Here is a 12987-nt window from a genome sequence, read left to right on the forward strand (position 1 = left end):
GTAAAGACTTTGAAAGAATTGTCATCAGAAATGCAGAAACAACAAATGAGACTCTGGAAGAAAACACTGATTATCCCAAGGTTATTAGAAAGTTCAAAGCTGAAATAGCTGAACTAAGACACAACTAGCTGAACAAGCTAAAACAGTATAAGAACAGTGTAACAAAATAAATGAACTCCAGAAAACAGTAGAGGGGAGAGAGAATAGTATAAATGAGGCTGAAGACAGAATGAGCAAGATTGAGGTTAAATTAGAGACAACTAAAAAAGAAGAAATCTCAAAAAGTGATTTAGAGATACCGAAAAGAACAACAGAGACCTTTGGGATGACTTCAAAAGAAACAATCTATGCATTATTGGATTATCAGAGGAAGAAAGAGAGGGAGGGGAAGAAAGCATTCTACAGGACATAATAGCTGAGAACTTCTCTAGTCTAGACAACATCAAAGACATAAAGGTTCAAGAATCCCAGAGGGTCCCAAACAGAATTAGCAGTATATTAAAAAGATTGTTCATCATGACCAACTGGGGTTTATCCCAGGGATACAAGTTTGGTTTAATATGCATAAATCAATCAATGTGATCCACCATATCAATAAAAGCAAGACCAAAAACCACATGGTCATATCAATAGATGCAGAAAAAGCCTTTGACAAAATACAACATCCCTTTATGATGAAAACACTGCAAAAATAGGAATAGATGGAAAATTCCTCAAGATAGTGGAGTCTATATATGGCAAACCTACAGCCAACATCATACTCAGTGGTGAAAAACTAGAAACATTTCCCCTCACATCAGGTACTATACAGGGATGCCCACTATCACTATTTTTATTCAATATAGTGTTGGAAGTTCTTGCCATAGCAATCAGGCAGGAGCAAGGAATTCAAGGGATACAGATTGGAAGAGAAGAAGTCAAACTCTCCCTATTTGCAGATGACATGATAGTATACATAGATAAACCTAAGAAATCCAGCAAGAAGCTTTTGGAAATCATCAGGCAATACAGTGTGATGTCAGGCTACAAAATTAACATTCAAAAGTCAGTAGCATTCATCTATGCAAACACTAAGTTAGAAGAAGCTGAAATCCAGAAATCAATTCCTTTTACTATAACCATCAAAGCAATAAAATATCTGCAGGGAGGCTGTGGGGATGTGGTGGAGCCTGGCAGGGCTTGACCTGAGACGTGAGTTCTCCTGTTAAGTCTCTCTACGGAGGGGTTGAGCAAAAAGGGGGACACATAAACCTCAAAAAGTTGGCTGCCATGTAAGTCTTCCCTCCCCCACTAAAACATCTTGCATCCTTAAATGCCCTGCATTCCTTAAATGACATTAAGCCTACTCCACCCTACATTCTCTGATATTGTGGCTGTCCCTTTATTATCTACATATCAATCTTCTGCTTTGTCTTACAAATGACTAAAGGTCTCCTTCCTAATTCCCCACCGGGAATTGCTAATCCTGCCAGTTGAACCCCTAGCAACAGTTGCTGGGGAGGTCCATACCATTCCCAGCCCCCGTTGCCTTTCTTTACCCCTTTCCTAGCCATGCATGGCATTGTAAAGCCACTTCCATTTCTGTCTTGTCTATTCTGGGTCCCAACCTGGGGGAGGGCAGGTGTGTGGACCTGGAGGCTGACGCCGGCCATTGTGGTTTGTGCCACATGGCTTAACCAGGTGTGCTAGCACCGGACTCTGGGGCACTTGAATGAATAAAGACTTGTATTGCTTTGCTGCCATGAGCTTAGTTCCTGGGTCATCTCTCTCTGTCTCCCATTGCTAGCCCGACAAATATCTAGGAATAAACCTAACCAAAGAAGTGAAATACTTGTATATTGAAAATTATGAGTCACTTTTCAAGGAAATTGAAAAAGAAACAAAGAAGTGGAAAGATATTCCATGTTCGTGGGTTGGAAGAATTAACATCATACTGAAACATGAATAGACACACTGACTAGTGGAATAGAATTGAGAGCCCAGAAGTAAGCCCCCGTCCCTATAGACATCTAATCTTTGACAGAGGTGCCAAGTCTATTAAATGGGGAAAGCAGAGTCTCTTCAACAAATGATGTTTGCAAAAATGGGTTGAAACATGCAGAAGAATGAAACTGAACCACTATATTTCACCAAATACAGAAGTAAATTCCAAGTGGATCAAGGACTTGGATGTTAGACCACAAACTATCAGATACTTAGAGGAAAATATTGGCAGAACTCTTTTCTGCATAAATTTTAAAGACATCTTCAATCAAATGAATCCAGTTATAAATAAGACTAAGGCAAGCATAAACCTATGGGACTACATCAAATTAAAAAGCTTCTGCACAGCAAAAGAAACCACTACCCAAACCAAGAGACCCCTCACAGAATGGGAGAAAATCTTCACATGCCATACATCAGATAAGAGGCTAATAACCAAAATATGTAGAGCTTGCCAAACTCAATAACAAGAAAACAAATATGAGGAGAAGACATGGACAGAACATTCACCACAGAAGAGATCCAGAAGGCTGAGAAACACATGAAAAAATGCTCCAAGTCTTTGATTGCCAGAGATATGCAAATAAAGACAACAACGAGGTACCACTTTACTCCTGTGAGAATGTTATACATCAGAAAAGGTTACAGCAGCAACAAATGTTGGGGAGGTTGTGGGGCCAAAGAAACCCTCCTGCGCTGCTGATGATAATGTCAATTGGTCCAATCTCTGTGGCGAACAGTCTGGAGACCTCTCAGAAGGCTAGAAATGGATCTACCCTATAATCCTGCAGTTCCTCTCCTGGGAATCTATCCTAAGGAACCCAACACACCCATCCAAAAAGATCTGTGTACACATGTGTTCTTAGCAGCATAATTTGTAATAGCCAAAACCTGGAAGCAACCCAGGTGTCCAACAACAGATGAGTGAGCAAGTGGTGGTGTATATATCCACAATGTTATACTACTCAGCTATAAAAAATGGTGACTTCACCATTTTCAGCTGATCTTGGATGGACCTTGAAAAAATCATGTTGAGTGAAATAAGTCAGAAACAGAAGGATGAATATGGGATGATCTCACTCTCAGGCAGAAGCTGAAAAACAAGATCAGAAGATAAAACACAAGTAGAACCTGAACTGGAATTGGCATTTTGTACCAAAATAAACAACTGTGGGGTGAAGGGTAGAGAGAATATAGGTCCAAAAAGGATGACAGAGGACCTAGTGAGGATTGTATTGTTATATAGAAAACTGGGAAATGTTACGCATATACAAACTATTGTATTTATTGTCAAATGTAAAACATTAATTCCCCAATAGAGTAATTAAAAAAATAATAAAAGCTGACTACTGCCATTTCCCAGTGCTAATGTTACATTCTTCCCCACTTGTATGGGGTAGTTTGTCTTACCATAAAATAAAGTGACAGTGTCCCATATGCCTGAGCTTCCAGGCTCCCTTTTCCTTATAACTGCCCTTATACAAAAGAACATGGCTCAATATTGCTATGGAAAAAGAGAAACAAGTGACATTGATGAGCCTCTGGAGTGATACACACAGCTATTTTCAACAGTTATTGTTAACTTTCCTGCATTGCAACTTTGTACTGTGAACCAAACACATAGTTAGTGTCAAATACAGTAGCTCTGTATTTGAAGAGAGAGGTGAACATATTTTTAATGGACCAGATATGGAGAGAAAAATCTCTCAAATCTGTTAGAGCTGGGTAAAGAAGAAAATGGCATTTTTATGGGGTTAGGGAATGAGGGTTGTGGATCTTGTAGAATAAAAGGAAATCTGCATTTCTTCTGGTAATGTTTTCTATACTCTGAAAAAGCTGGAGCTGGGTTATCTCTCTACTGATTACAACTTAAAAAAATTTTTTATTGATTTAATAAAGATTAACAAGACCAGATCATAGGATAAGAGGGGTACAATTCCACACAATTCTCACCACCGGAGTTCCTCATCTCATCCCCTCCATTGGCAGCTTTCCTATTTATCTCTCTGGAAGTATAGACCAAAGATCTCTATGAGGTTCAGAAGATGGGAGGTCTGGCTTCTGAAATTGCTTCTCTGCTGGACATGTGTGTTGTCAGGTCGATCCATATTCCCATCTGTTTTTATCTTTCCCTAGTGGGACAGGGGTCTGGAGAGGTATGGCTATAGGGTACATTGGTGAGGTCATTTTCCCAGGGAAGTCAGTTTGTCGTCATGGTAGCATCTTCACCTTGGTGACTGAAACGCATTAAGATATAAAGCAGAACAAAGTGTTTAATAATCAGGACTCTAAAGGTAAGATTACAGCAGATGAGATTTGGGGCCTCCATTTTGGAAAAGTCTAGTATGCCTAGTTTAGATATATTCCAAGGGGCCCATGACTTTACTAATTTTTGCCTGAGCCTAACAGCTAACATACAGGTGCGCTAAAGCTCTGGGGAGATGGTGTCAACAGTTGGGAATAGAACTTGAAAGCCTTATCATGGAAGAGAGTAACTCCCAAATATAGTAAAAGAATATAAACATTGTTAACTGTAAACCCCATCAGTTTGATCTGGGTCTCATATTCAGCACAGGAGCCTGTGGAACCTCTGCATCCCGGTAGGTCTGAGCTTGAAGTTTTCAGTAATAGCAGGGAACATTCTAGGCTGCACTAACTGCAGGACCTGTACTCTTTGAGTGGCAGAGTATGTTGACCTAACCTCCCTTCAGAGAATGGGGCAGTCCCTACCAGTGTTGACCCACTCTAAGGGCAAGGTCCTGTAGAGGCCCACAAGAGGGTCCACTATGTTGTTCCTGAAGGAGATGACCAGTGACAGTGGAGAGAGGGATTTGTTAGAGGTCTAATCCTTTCATGTCTGTGTGGGAATCCCAGGATTCCCTGACAAGGGCCCTGGGTGATGGGGTAGCTTGGTAGTGACCAAAAAGTCATCATTAAAGCATGCTGGTCTCTTGCCCTTATCCAGCCTTTGATTACAACTACTTTAAGGTATTTATAAAGTCATAAATTTCATAGTGAACTTGGACTTTATAGCTTGAAAGCAATGAATTGTCAAGCTATGGGAACAGTGCTGTGAGCAAGAGGATAAAACAAAACAAGACAAAACAAAACAATAAAAAGCAAAGCAGAACAACGCATATAGCTCTAGTTATAGATACGACTCTAGTTATTGCTAGCTGTTAGTGGTAGGGACACTAAAGTCATAGGAGTTCAGATATTGTAGTAGGATGTACCTCTGTTACTTTCTTCAGGGTGTCAAGAAGACTAGAGAGCTGGGGAGACAGCATAGTTGGCATGCAAAAGCCTTTCATGCCTGAGGCTCTGAGGTCCCAGGTTCAGTCTCCAGCAGGACCATAAGCCAAATCTGAGCAGGGCTCTCATCTGTGTGTCTTCCTCTATATCTCTCTCATAAATAAAATAAAATAACTGGGAAAAAAAGTTAAATTTAAAGAGTCTCCATCCCCAGTCCTAGGATAGCCAGATTTAGCAAATTGAAAACATACAATGGGCAGTGTCTGTCTTTCTCCCCCTCCCTGTCTTCCCCTCCTCTCTCAATTTCTCTCTGTCCTATCCAACAATAATAGCAATAACAACAACAAGAGCAACACAAATGGGAAAAGTGGCCTCCAGGAGAAGTGGATTTTTAGTGCAGGCACCAGCAATAACCCGGTAGGCAAAAAAAAAAAAAAAAAAAGGAAGGAAGGAAGGAAGGGATGGAGGGAGGGAAAGAAAGGTATGGTATGAACAAGTTTCCTGTGGCAACACTGTCTCATCTTTGAAATGCATTACTTCTGTTTATACCACAGAACCCTCAGGCAGTACCTACAACTGTGCTTTTGAACAATAAACCGTTCTACCTTAGTAGCAGTATTTCCCACTTCAGTGATTCGAACCCGGTGCATTGTCTGCAGGAACAGTTTTACTTGGGATGTGAGGAAATAGGCAGTTGTGTTTTGAAATAAAAGAAATACCTTCCTGCAGGGAGTCGGGCTGTAGGTAGCACAGTGGGTTAAGTGCACGTGGTGCAAAGCCCAAGGACTGGCTTAAGGAACCTGGTTCAAGCCGCTGGCTCCCCACCTGCAGGGAAGTCGCTTCACAGGCGGTGAAGCAGGTCTGCAGGTGTCTCTCTTTCTCTTCCCTTCCTCTCTGTCCTGACCAATGACAACAACAACAATAACTACAACAATAAAACAAGGGCAACAAAAGGGAACAAATAAATAAAAAAAGTTTAAAAAATACCTTCCTTCATGTGATTTAGGCATAAGCTATGTGTACCCCCTCCCCCCCCAAAAAAAAAGGACATCAAAATAACAGCCAATGTTCATACCCGCCTACTCTGAAAAAAAAAAAAAAAGACTATCCTGTGATAATCTGGCCAAGGTGTATTACCTCATTATTTAGGTGATCACTTTTGTCTACATGCCCTTCATCTTTTCCATTTGCTTACTTTCGGAGAGAATCTTGGTTATTACTAAAAATGGTGAAGAGATACCAAAGTAGTGCTTCAACCTCCATGGAGTTCCCTTGGTGCTGCTCATGGTGCTACTTGTGGTGGTAGGGACTGAACTCAGGACCTTATACATGGTAAATTGTGTGATTTACCTGCAGAGCCATCTTCCAGCCCTGCTCTATCCAGCTCAGGAGTTATTCAGAAGCATGCTTGCCTCCATCTATTATCTGAACTTTCTTCTAGTTTCTTTTAGTGGTTGATCTCTAGCTTTAGTCTGTTGTGATCCAAAAGGGTAACTTGACACGTAATGCTCGGTTGATTTCAATATTCATATACTTATTAAGGATTACTTTATATCCCAACATATGATCCGTTTTTGAAAATATTCCATGTGCACTTAGGAAGAATGTATATTTCTTTCTTGTGGATGAGAATCTTTGTCTGTGCCTAGGAAGTCTGGTCAGTCATTTAATATAAAGCCATTATTTCTATGTTAAATTTCTATTTGGGCCATTTATTGATGGAAATGCTCTATGAAGATTCCATAGTATTATTGTGTTCCTTTCAATGTCTTGCTTTATATTTATTAATGATATTTTTTATATATTCAAGTGGCAGTGTGGCACTGTGTTTCGTGCTTAACTATTAATGTCCTTTCACTTCTTCATAAATTTGTTCCCTTGATCATTATTCTGTGTTATGGCTAGTATTCTCTCTTATTACCTATTTTTGACTAAAGGTCTAATTTATCAGCTATAATAAAAATAATGGTTCCTATCTTTTTCCCCCTGCATTATTGACTTGAAAACCTTACGACAGCCTTTCTCTAGGAGTTTATATTTACCTTTAGTTATGATTTGAGTCACCAACCCTGCTGGCTATTTTGTCTTTCTTTCCGTTTTATTCGATAAGACAGAGAGACACTGAGAAGGGGAGGGGAGACAGAGACAGAGAGAGAAAGAAAGACACCAGCAGACTTGCTTCACTGTCTCTGAAGTGTCCCAGCTATAGGTGTGAAGCAGGGACTTGAACCCGGGTCCTTGCACAGGTCCCTGAGCATAGCACTATGTGTACTTAACTGGATAAGCCAAAACTCTTTAAATGCCTTGGGGTTTGAGAGGAGAGACTCAGACACTCTTGCGCTCACTACCTTGTGCACCATCAACAGTGAACAGTGCGGCAGCATGGATGCCACTTCCCTTTCAGGACATCCCCTTCTCCAGGGGTCATAGTCACCATCCTTCAGATCCACAGATTCCATAGATTTGTCAGGTCTCTCTCTCTGCTATTTTGTTTCCTATTTATGCTGTATATTCCCTGTAGTATATTTTCACTGTGATGGGAAATTTCAGGCCTCTATTTGCTTTTACTATTTATTTATTTGTTTACTTTGGATAGACAAAGAGAGAAATTGAGAGGAGAGGGGGAGACAGGGGGAGAGAGAGAGAGAGAGAGAGAAAGAGACACCTACACTACTGCTTCACCTCTTATGAAATTCCCTCCCCTGCAGGTGGGGTCCTAGGGGCTTGAACCCAGGTCCTGTTGTACTGTAACATGCATGGTCTCACTGGGTCCCAGCCCTTCAGGGCTTTATTTTATTGTTATCTCTTCCTTCATTCTGCTCTCTCTTTTGTTCTCTTACTTCATTCTATTGTGGTTCTGGGGTCTTGCACATGAGCAAACCACCATTCCTGGGACCATTCTTTGTATTTTAAATTGGAAAAGACAAGAGATGTAGGGAGAGATGTCACGGCCCAAAGCTCCCCTAAAGGCATGACACTCTCCTGTGTGCTGCCAGTGATTGAGCTCTAGTCATATGCATGGCGGGGCACATGTCCTACCAGGGAGACTAGTACCTGGTCCTTCTTAAGAGGGAAATGTTGCCTTGGATAGCCTGTTTGGCTATGTCCTTGACATACATGACATCATTCTTCAGAAATGCGTTTTGTTTAAAGGCTGATGTAAGGCAAAAAAAAAAAAAAAAAGAAAGAGAGAAAGAAAGAAAAGAAAACCTATTTGCTAGCCACACAATAAAAAAATGTGGGGTAAAACCATCAATAATTCATGCAGTGTATAGAAAGACACAGACTACCTGATTGTACAAAATTACTTCTACCTTGATGTTGAACTGCAGTGTTACTCCTCACGAGGCTCCTCACTGGTGTCCTTAGTGTGTAAGTTACCCTCGTTCTTGACAACTTCTCGGCCACTTACTGATTTTAATAAAGGAGGAATTGGTGATCAACTGAGAAAGTATTAGCGAGCAACACATGAATTGTGTAAATAAAGCATTCACTAAATAATTTCCTGTCCAAGTCTCTGACCCAGTCACTGATTCAGATATTAGGAATATCCTTAAATTGGATTGAACGACCTTGCTGTTACTAAAGTGACTGAGTTGGCTAGACTTCTCCAACTCCTCCTGTATGCAATATGACAAGAGTAGTCAAAATGAAAGGATAACCTGTCTGTGTAAATTTCCAAAGAATATAGAGGTCTAAATAGCTTGCAGACAAAATCAGTTGAACTCCTTCCCCAGGGAAAACAACAAAACAAAACAAAAACAAACAAACAAACAAAAGGGGGACCCGGTGCTGGTGCATCTGGTTGAGTGCACAGATTACAATGCTCAGGGACCCAGGTTTTAGCCTCCGATCCCTGCCTGCAAGGGGAAAGCTTTGCGAGTGGTGAATCAGTGTTGCAGGTGTCTCTCTGTCTCTCTCCCTCAGTATCTTCCCCTTCTCTCTTGATTTCTGGCTGTCTCTATCCAAAAAATAAAAGTATAATAAAAATTAAAAACAAAAAATGTAATCTTTACTAAATGAATGGAAACTGATAACACATCAAACCTCTCATGCTGTCACAGAGACCTATTACTATAAGTGTACTGTGATCAGATGAGGAATAAATATTTTGGGCAATGAGAAAGGACATAAAATTTACACAATGAAGGAAAAGCCAAGACTGAAATGTTTTCAGGAATCGCAGCTTAACTGCAATGGTGTGTATACACTCAGTCCCAGTCCGCAGCGGTAATCTTGCTAAGTCTCTTGTGACAGCCACAGAATGAAGGAGGCGAACATCATGATGTACGGAATGTTTCTATTATATTCCATACATTTGCATTAGAGAGAGGCTCAGCGAAACCTAAATAATGCACGATAAGTTCTATCAAAAGAATTTCTGGCGGGGTTGAATATATACAGGAAGCTGTCTGCAAGGCCGTATTTTAATAGCCCTCGGTAATGGCCTAGCTGGCCAGGTTCACACCCTTAGAAACTCTGGAGCTTGCGGTTTGTCAGAGGTTAATGGAGAAACAAGATAAGTGAAGTTACTTTCAATTGTAAGCTTGCTTCCTATGTTAAAAGGCATAATATACATGAGCAATTCTAGCACTTTCTATGAGAAAAAATAATGACAGAGCATGTTAACCAATCCCCAGTCAAGAAACTACCTAATGCCATACCTCCTTCCTCAAAATCAAAGGGTTTACTGCTGGAAAAAAAATGCACATCACATGTTATGGTTAATGAGAGATGGTAAGTACTAATTATTAAGGGCTTACTCTGCCTGACCCCTTGCTTGAGCAATTATAATCATTGTCTCAGAGCTATTTCATTTAGTCCCTGTAACAAACTAAAAACAAGATGATGATCTCTGACTGATAGCTAAATTATCTCAAAAGAGTTATGAGATGGTGGACCCACAAAGTACACGATAAAGAACAACCATGTTGACTTCATTTTCCACTTTTCTCACCACTCTATTCCACTTAGTGATGAAAGCTGTGAATGTTGAGGTTTATTTTTTTCTTCCTCTGGAGGAAACAGCTTTGTCTGAGCCAAAAAAAAAAAAAAAAAAAGTGAGAAGAGGAAATAGTGCCTCAAAGGGCAAGGCCTAGCAGGCAAAAGGGCATTTATTGCCTCTGGGAGTGCTTCATACCTCTGTGGGCATCTGTTGCCTCAAAGGGCGTTTCCTACCTCTGTGGGCATAACCTAATGAGGAGGGGGAGTTTTCTGCCTCTGGGACAGAGCCTGCAGGCGAGGGGACATGGTCTATAAAGTCTCAAGGCAATTGGCTGAAGTTAGTCTTTGAGAAACACAGCAGCGTGTACCAGTAAGTCCGATGGAGGTGTCAGTCCAAAGTAGCTGACCACAGAAGAAAATGGCAAGGGATGAAACGTTGCATGTCTGTCTTGATGGGGAATGTCGGCCACCAGAATTCTGCTTTTCTGTAGAGAGTGATCTTTGGAGTCTGTGAATCTGTTTCTTCAGGTCGTGCCAGGTCACATCATTGGTTTCCAGGGGTGTGTTGTAGTCATTCCATCTTGTGGGCGATGTCAGAGAACAGGATCCAAATGGATTTCCAGGAATTCCATTTGAGTAGATGCTTTTTCATGTGAAGAATTGACAGCTGAAATTCACTTACTTGTCAAACAAAACTTGTAGCAGATTAGAAGTTTACTATAATTGATAACTCCATTATAATTGGAAGTCCTTTCTAGTATGATTTTACGGTTGTTTAAACAGTTAAAACTCAATAAAATGTGGAAAGGTAAACAGAAGAATCACGGTAGAAGCCTCAGGCATGAGAATAATTAACATAATCATTGCACTATCTGCCCCACCCACAACTCATACCGTTTCAGGATTAAATGTTTCAGATTTATGCCAAGACGTAAAAAAAGAAATCAAAGGAGGAAAAAAAATTTTTTGGATTATTTCTGGATGTCTCTAGAAATCATGGCTGTGTCCAGCATTTTTTTTTTAAGTCAATGTCAAACAAAAATTCAGTCATTCAAATAACTCTCTTATGAAACAGATCTCACTATGTAGCATCAAGAGTCCCCGGAGGGTGTCCTAGTCCAAAAAGCTCCTCGAAATTCCATTTAGGGTGCTTCTGACTGTTCCTGCTGGATTGCTTCAGGCACCCATTTTTAAAAGTGTCTTCCCATCGAAGAAAGAACCCAATCAGGAGAGTAGAACTAGCCATGTGTCTCCATTCTTGGGGACTGCCAGGGTACTCGAGAATGCTTCTCAAATTAGAGTAGTCCTTCTCCATGGGAAACATGCGAGAAGAAGTCCAGAAAGTCCCAGGGGAAATCTCCGTGCATATCCCAAGGTCTATGATCACGGTCATAAAGAACCAAATTGTGGCCTGGAGAAAAATGTAGTCCTTTTCCTCAGGAAACATGGGAGAGGGAATCCAGAAAGTCCAAGGAGAAATCTCCGTGCATCTCCCAAGCTCTATGATCCCGGTCATAAGAAACCAAAGTTCCCGGTCAGGGAACTGAAGTGTGGCCCAGAGTAAAATGTTCCAGAGACAGAGAAACTGTCTCATAATGAAACAGTAGATGCTTTGGCAAACCTCTTCGTAAGTAGAAGAGAAGACCATAGTGCATAGGTAGGCAAAGTCTTCACTTATCTGGGAGATGCGCAGGTCCATTCCCACGTTGTAGTGCCATATGTTGTTTTCGCCGGGCTGGCTTCACGGGCGGGTAACAGACGACCAGGGACTCATGGTTGAGCTGTAGGCAGTATCTCTTTATTCATGCAGGACGCAGCACAATCTAAGCCGAGCTAAGCTAAACTAAAACTAAAACGAACAATGTTGTCTTTATATATACTTCTCAAGTAGGGTGTGAACAGGATGTGACATAGAGTGAGTGGAGAGAAAAGTGACTGGTGAAAATCAGACTGTGAAAGGAGAGGATCAGGGTGTGACAAGGAGAGGGGGCAGAGCAGGCAAGAATTCTATCACTGAACCACCAATGCCCTGGAGGGAGGGTGGTGCTTGTTAACAGCAGTTATGTAAATAGAATGAAGTGGTTATGTAAATAGAATAGTGTTAAGCAGGGGGGATTTAAACCAAATGAAACAGAAGGGGTTTTTAAAGCATACCAACAGTCTGGCTTCCGTAATTGTTCCCCGCTGAACATGGCCATTGATAGGTGGATCCATACTCTCCGCCTGTCTCTCTCTTTCCCTAGTAGGGTGGGGCTCTGGGGAATCAGAGCTCCAGGACAGATTGATGGGGTTGTCTGACCAGGGATGTCTGGTTGGCATCCTGCTAGCATCTGGAACCTGGTGGTTGAAAAGAGAGTTAACATGCAAAGCCAAACACATTGTTCATCAATTATGGACCTAAAGGCTGGAATAGTGCAGGTGAAGAGTTCGGGGGGGATGTCTCTGTTTTGTAGATAGTTAGTAGGCATATTTTAGTTATATTCCAAAGGGCCTGTGGCTATAATAGTGGGTTTTTGGTTTTTTGTTTTTGCCTGAGACTGAACTCTGATATGCAAGTGAATCCTAATTGTTGTCTGGGGAGATGATGTCATGGCTGGCAGAAGGACCAGGAAGCCGGATCAGGGAAGAGAGTAGCTCCCAAATATGGTAAAGGTATATAAATATTGTTGATTATAAATCCCATTGATTTGATGTGATCTGGGGCCCATATTCAGCTTAGGAGCCTATGTGACCTCTGCATCCCTGTAGATCTGAGCTCACATTCTGTGGTCATAAGTAGGAATGTTCCAAGCTGCCCCTATATCAGGA

This window comes from Erinaceus europaeus, chromosome 3 (genome assembly GCF_950295315.1).
Source record: "Erinaceus europaeus chromosome 3, mEriEur2.1, whole genome shotgun sequence".
NCBI classification, from domain to species: domain Eukaryota; kingdom Metazoa; phylum Chordata; class Mammalia; order Eulipotyphla; family Erinaceidae; genus Erinaceus; species Erinaceus europaeus.